Source organism: Dama dama, unplaced genomic scaffold (assembly GCF_033118175.1).
Source record: "Dama dama isolate Ldn47 unplaced genomic scaffold, ASM3311817v1 ptg000096l, whole genome shotgun sequence".
NCBI classification, from domain to species: domain Eukaryota; kingdom Metazoa; phylum Chordata; class Mammalia; order Artiodactyla; family Cervidae; genus Dama; species Dama dama.
In genome coordinates, this window is record NW_026870910.1 from 5,538,094 (window position 1) to 5,545,276 (window position 7,183).

The following is a 7,183-nucleotide window of genomic DNA, read 5'->3' on the forward strand; positions in this document are numbered from 1 at the left end:
GCATCTCGGTGTTCATTCCACTTGAGGCCACAAACTCAGGGTCCCTCTCACATACCTGTAGCTGAGAGAAGCCTCCCCTGAGGTGCTTGTGGAAAGTTGGTATTCCTCTTGAGTCGAAGCCAGGGACTAACCTCACATCTCGAGTTGATTTGGGTCTGCAGAGCCCTTTCGTGTTGCTACAGTGACCTCAGGATCCCTCTAGACTTGAGTCTGTGATCTTGGGTTTTCTCTGGAGTGCCATCAAGGAAATCAAGGCTCTTTTCACGTTTGATCTGGGATACGGAATTGCTCTGCATGCAGTGTACCGGAATCGGGACTCATCTGCTGGCGAGGGGGAAGTCTCACGGTTTTTCTCGTGTTGCGGCCGGAACCTGAGGTATATTCTCGAGTTACGTCGGGGAGGGCCCTTCCAGACACGTGTTTGTTCAGCGACGTCAGGACTCCTGCCTAGGTGCGAGGGACACCTTGGGATTCTCCTCGAGTCTTGGCATGGCAATTGGCACGCGTCTCCACGTGAGGCGGGAGACCCAGGCTCCCTTTCCACGTGCCTCAGGGTTCCTGGGACTCCTATCCATTTTCAAGAGGAGTCAGGCATCGTCTCCTTTGAAAGCATTGATCTCCGCAGACCTCTCGAGTTTTCAAAGGATGTGAGGCCTCCGGTCTCGATGAGGCGGAGGACTAGGTCTTTTTCTGTGGTCTCCACAGGTGATTCAGACATCCCTTCGTCTTGGGAGATGCAAGACGAGCCTGCATTCAATTCACTGCAGGGATATCCGGCCTTACTTCGAGTCAGAGCATCTCGATGTCCATTCCACTTGAGGCCACAAACTCAGGGTCCCTCTCACATACCTGTAGCTGAGAGAAGCCTCCTCTTGAGGTGCTTGTTGAAAGTTGGTATTCCTCTTGAGTCGAAGCCAGGGACTAAGTTCTCATCTCGAGTAGATTTGGGGTCCACGGAGCCCTTTCATATTGCTACAGTGACCTCAGGATCTCTCTAGACTTGAGACAGTGATCTTGGGTTTTCTCTAGAGTGCCATCAAGGAAATCAAGGCTCCTTTCACGTTTGATGTGGAACACGGAGTTGCTCTGCATGCAGTGCAGGAAAATAGGGCCTCATCTCGCGGCGAGGGGGAAGTCTCATGGTTTTTCTCGAGTTGCGGCCGGAACCTGGGGTATATTCTCGAGTTACGACGGGGAGGGCCCTTCCAGACACGTGTTCGTTCAGAGACGTCAGGACTCCTGCCTAGGTTCGAGGGACACCTCGGGATTCTCCTCGAGTCTTGGCAAGGCAATTGGGACGCGTCTCCACGTGAGGCGGGAGACCCATGTTCCCTTTCCACGTGCCACAGGGATCCTGGAACTCCTATCCATTTTCAAGAGGAGTCAGGCAATGTCTCCTTTGGAAGCATTGATCTCCGCGGACCTCTCGAGTTTTCAAAGGATGTGAGGCCTCCGGTCGCGATGAGTCGGAGAACTAGTTCTTTCTCTGTGGTCTCCACAGGGGATTTAGACATCCCTTCGTCTTGGGAGATGCAAGACGAGCCGGCATTCAATTCACTGCAGGGATATCTGGCCTTATGTCGAGTCAGAACATCTCGGTGTCCATTCCACTTGAGGCCACTTACTCAGGGTCCCTCTCACATACCTGTAGCTGAGAGAAGCCTCCTCTTGAGGTGCTTGTGGAAAGTTGGTATTCCTCTTGAGTCGAAGCCAGGGACTAAGCTCTCATCTCGAGTTGATTTGGGGTCCACGGAGCCCTTCTTTGTTGCTCCAGTGACCTCAGGATCCCTCTAGACTTGAGACAGTGATCTTGGGTTTTCTCTGGAGTGGCATCAAGGAAATCAAGGCTCCTTTCTCGTTTGATGTGGAACACGGAATTGCTCTGCATGCAGTGCAGGGGAATCGGGCCTCATCTCGTGGCGAGGGGGAAGTCTCATGGTTTTTCTCGAGTTGCGGCCGGAACCTGGGGTATATTCGCGAGTTACGACGGGGAGGGCCCTTCCAGACACGTGTTTGTTCAGCGACGTCAGGACTCCTGCCTAGGTCCAAGGGACAACTCGGGATTCTCCTCGAGTCTTGGAATGGCATTTGGGTCGCGTCTCCACATGAGGCAGGAGACCCAGGGTCCCTTTGCACTTGCCACAGGGATCCGGGGAATCCTATCCATTTCCAAGAGGACTCAAGAATCGTCTCCTTTGGAAGCATTGATCTCCGCGGACCTCTCGAGTTTTCAAAGGATGTGAGGCCTCCGGTCGCGATGAGGCAGAGAACTAGGTCTTTCTCTGTGGTCTCCACTGGGGATTCAGACATCCCTTCGTCTTTGGAGATGCAAGACGAGCCTGCATTCAATTCACTGCAGGGATATCCGGCCTTACTTCGAGTCAGAGCTTCTCGGTGTCCATTCCACTTGAGGCCAAAAACTCAGGGTCCCTCTCACATTCCTGTAGCTGAGACAAGCCTCCTCTTGAGGTGCTTGTGGAAAGTTGGTATTCCTCTTGAGTCGCAGCCAGGGACTGAGCTCTCATCTCAAGTTGATTTGGGGTCCACGGAGCCTTTTCGTCTTGCTACAGTGACCTCAGGATCCCTCTAGACTTGAGACAGTGATCTTGCGGTTTCTCTGGAGTGCCATCAAGGAAATCAAGGCTCCTTTCACGTTTGATGTGGAACACGGAATTGCTCTGCACGCAGTGCAAGGGAATCGGGACTCATCTCGCGGCGAGGGGGAAGTCTCATGGTTTTTCTCGAGTTGCGGCCGGAACCTGGGGTATATTCGCGAGTTACGACGGGGAGGGCCCTTCCAGACACGTGTTTCTTCAGCGACGTCAGGACTCCTGCCTAGGTGCGAGGGACACCTCGGGATTCTCCTCGAGTCTTGGCATGGCAATTGGGACGCGTCTCCACGTGAGGCGGGAGACCCAGGGTCCCTTTCCACGTGCCACAGGGATCCTGGGACTCCGATCCATTTGCAAGAGGAGTCAGGCATCGTCTCCTTTGGAAGCATTGATCTCCGTGGACCTCTCGAGTTTTCAAAGGATGTGAGGCCTCCAGTCGCGATGAGGCGGAGAACTAGGTCTTTCTCTCTGGTCTCAACAGGGGATTCAGACATCCCTTCGTCTTGGGAGATGCAAGACGAGCCTGCATTCAATTCACTGCAGGGATATCCGGCCTTACTTCGAGTCAGATCATCTCGGTGTCCATTCCACTTGAGGCCACAAACTCAGGGTCCCTCTCACATACCTGTAGCTGAGAGAAGCCTCCTCTTCTGGTACTTGTGGAAAGTTGGTATTCCTCTTGAGTCGAAGCCAGGGACTAAGCTCGCATCTCGAGTAGATTTGGGTTACATGGAGCCCTTTCGTGTTGCTCCAGTGACCTCAGGATCCCTCTAGACTTGAGACAGTGATCTTGGGTTTTCTCTGCAGTCCCATCAAGGAAATCAAGGCTCCTTTCACGTTTGATGTGGAACACGGTACTGCTCTGCACGCAGTGCAGGGGAATCGGGCCTCATCTCGCGGCGAGGAGGAAGTCTCATGGTTTTTCTCGAGTTGCGGCCGGAACCTGGGGTATATTCGCGAGTTACGACGGGGAGGGCCCTTCCAGACACGTGTTTGTTCAGCGACGTCAGGACTCCTGCCAAGGTGCGAGGGACACCTCGGGATTCTCCTCGAGTCTTGGCATGGCAATTGGGACTCGTCTCCACGTGAGGCGGGAGACCTAGGGTACCTTTCCACGTGCCACAGGGATCCTGGGACTCCTATCCATTTTCAAGAGGAGTCAGGCATCGTCTCCTTTGGAAGCATTGATCTCCGCAGACCTCTCGAGTTTTCAAATGATGTGAGGCCTCCGGTCGTGATGAGGCGGAGGACTAGCTCTTTCTCTGTGGTCTCCACAGGGTATTCAGACATCCCTTCGTCTTGGGAGATGCAAGACGAGCCTGCATTCAATTCACTTCAGGGATATCCGGTCTTACTTCGAGTCAGAGCATCTCGGTGTCCATTCCACTTGAATCCACAAACTCAGGGGCCCTCTGACATACCTGTAGCTGAGAGAAGCCTCCTCTTGAGGTGCTTGTGGAAAGTTGGTATTCCTCTTGAGGCGAAGCCAGGGACTAAGCTCTCATCTCGAGTTGATTTGGGGTCCACGGAGCCCTTTCGTGTTGCTCCAGTGACCTCAGGATCCCTCTAGACTGGAGACAGTGATCTTGGGTTTTCTCTGGAGTGCCATCAAGGAAATCAAGGCTCCTTTCACGTTTGATGTGGAACACGGAATTGCTCTGCACGCATTGCAGGGGAATCGGGCCTCATCTCGCGGCGAGGGGATAGTCTCATGGTTTTTCTCGAGTTGCGGCCGGAACCTGGGGTATATTCTCGAGTTACGACGGGGAGGGCCCTTCCAGACTTGTGTTTGTTCAGCGACGTCAGGATTCCTGCCTAGGTGCGAGGGACAGCTCGGGATTCCCTTCGATTCTTGGCGTGGTAATTGGGACGCGTCTCTATGTGAGGCAGGAGACCCAGGGTCCCTTTCCACGTGCCACAGGGATCCTGGGACTCCTATCCATTTTCAAGTCATCGTCTCCTTTGGAAGCATTGATCTCCGCGGACCTCTCGAATTTTCAAAGGACGTGAGGCCTCCGTTCGCGGTGAGGCGGAGGACTAGGTCTTTCTCTGTGGACTCCAAAGGGGATTCAGACAACCCTTCGTCTTGGGAGATGCAAGACGAGCCTGCATTCAATTCACTGCAGGGATATCCGGCCTTACTTCGAGTCAGAGCATCTCGGTGTCCATTCCACTTGAGGCCACAAACTCAGGGTCCCTCTCACATACCTGTAGCTGAGAGAAGCCTCCTCTTGAGGTGCTTGTGGAAAGTTGGTATTCCTCTTGAGGCGAAGCCAGGGACTAAGCTCTCATCTCGAGTTGATTTGGGGTCCACGGAGCCCTTTCGTGTTGCTCCAGTGACCTCAGGATCCCTCTAGACTTGAGACAGTGATCTTGGGTTTTCTCTGGAGTGCCATCAAGGAAATCAAGGCTCCTTTCACGTTTGATGTGGAACACGGAATTGCTCTGCACGCAGTGCAGGGGAATCGGGCCTCATCTCGCGGCGAGGGGATAGTCTCATGGTTTTTCTCGAGTTGCGGCCGGAACCTGGGGTATATTCTCGAGTTACGACGGGGAGGGCCCTTCCAGACTTGTGTTTGTTCAGCGACGTCAGGATTCCTGCCTAGGTGCGAGGGACAGCTCGGGATTCCCTTCGATTCTTGGCGTGGTAATTGGGACGCGTCTCTATGTGAGGCAGGAGACCCAGGGTCCCTTTCCACGTGCCACAGGGATCCTGGGACTCCTATCCATTTTCAAGTCATCGTCTCCTTTGGAAGCATTGATCTCCGCGGACCTCTCGAATTTTCAAAGGACGTGAGGCCTCCATTCGCGGTGAGGCGGAGGACTAGGTCTTTCTCTGTGGACTCCAAAGGGGATTCAGACAACCCTTCGTCTTGGGAGATGAAAGACGAGCCTGCATTCAATTCACTGCAGGGATATCCGGCCTTACTTCGAGTCAGAGCATCTCGGTGTCCATTCCACTTGAGGCCACAAACTCAGGGTCCCTCTCACATACCTGTAGCTGAGAGAAGCCTCCTCTTGAGGTGCTTGTGGAAAGTTGGTATTCCCCTTGAGTCGAAGCCAGGGACTAAGCTCTCATCTCGAGTTGATTTGGGGTCCACGGATCCCTTTCGTGTTGCTCCAGTGACCTCAGCATCCCTCTAGACTTGAGCCAGTGATCTTGGTTTTTCTCTGGAGTGCCATCAAGGAAATCAAGGCTCCTTTCACGTTTGATGTGGAACACGGAATTGCTCTGCACGCAGTGCAGGGGATTCGGGCCTCATCTCTCGGCGAGGGGGAACTCTCATGGTTTTTCTCGAGTTGCGGCCGGATCCTGGGGTATATTCTCGAGTTAAGACGGGGAGGGCCCTTCCAGACACGTGTTTGTTCAACGACGTCAGGACTCCTGCCTAGGTGCGAGGGACACCTCGGTATTCTCCTCGAGTCTTGGCATGGCAATTGGGACGCGTCTCCACGTGAGGCGGGAGACCCAGGGTCCCTTTCCACGTGCCACAGGGATCCTGGGACTGCTATCCATTTTCAAGAGGAGTCAGGCATCGCCTCCTCTGGAAGCATTGATCTCCGCGGACCTCTCGAGTTTTCAAAGGATGTGAGGCCTCCGGTCGCGATGAAGCGGAGGACTAGGTCTTTCTCTGTGGTCTCCACAGGGTATTCAGACATCCCTTCGTCTTGGGAGATGCAAGACGAACCTGAATTCAGTTCACTGCAGGGATATCCAGCCTTAGTTCGAGTCAGAGCATCTCGGTGTCCATTCCACAGGAGGCCGCAAACTCAGGGGCCCTCTCACATACCTGTAGCTGAGAGAAGCCTCCTCTTGAGGTGCTTGTGGAAAGTTGGTATTCCTCTTGAGTCGAAGCCAGGGACTAAGCTCTCATCTCGAGTTGATTTGGGGTCCACGGAGCCCTTTCGTGTTGCTCCAGTGACCTCAGGATCCCTCTAGAATTGAGACAGTGATCTTGGGTTTTCTCTGGAGTGCCATCAAGGAAATCAAGGCTCCTTTCACTTTTGATGTGGAACACGCAATTGCTCTGCACGCAGTGCAGGGGAATCGGGCCTCATCTCACGGCGAGTGGGAAGTCTGATGGTTTTTCTCGAGTTGCGGCCGGAACCTGCTGTATATTCTTGAGTTACGACGGGGAGGGCCCTTCCAGACACGTGTTTGTTCAGCGACGTCAGGACTCCTGCCTAGGTGCTAGGGACACCTCGGGATTCTTCTCGAGTCTTGACATGGCAATTGGGTCGCGTCTCCACGTGAGGCGGGAGACCCAGGGTCCCTTTCCACGTGGCACAGGGATCCTGGGACTCCTATCCATTTTCAAGAGGAGTCAGGCATCGTCTCCTTTGGAAGCATTGATCTCCGCGGACCTCTCGAGTTTTCAAAGGATGTGAGGTCTCCGGTCGCGATGAGGCGGAGGACTAGGTCTTTCTCTGTGGTCTCCACAGGGGATTCAGTCATCCCTTCGTCTTTGGAGTTGCAAGACGAGCCTGCATTCAATTCACTGCAGGGATATACGGGCTTATTTCGAGTCAGAGCATCTCGGTGTCCATTCTACTTGAGGCCACAAACTCAG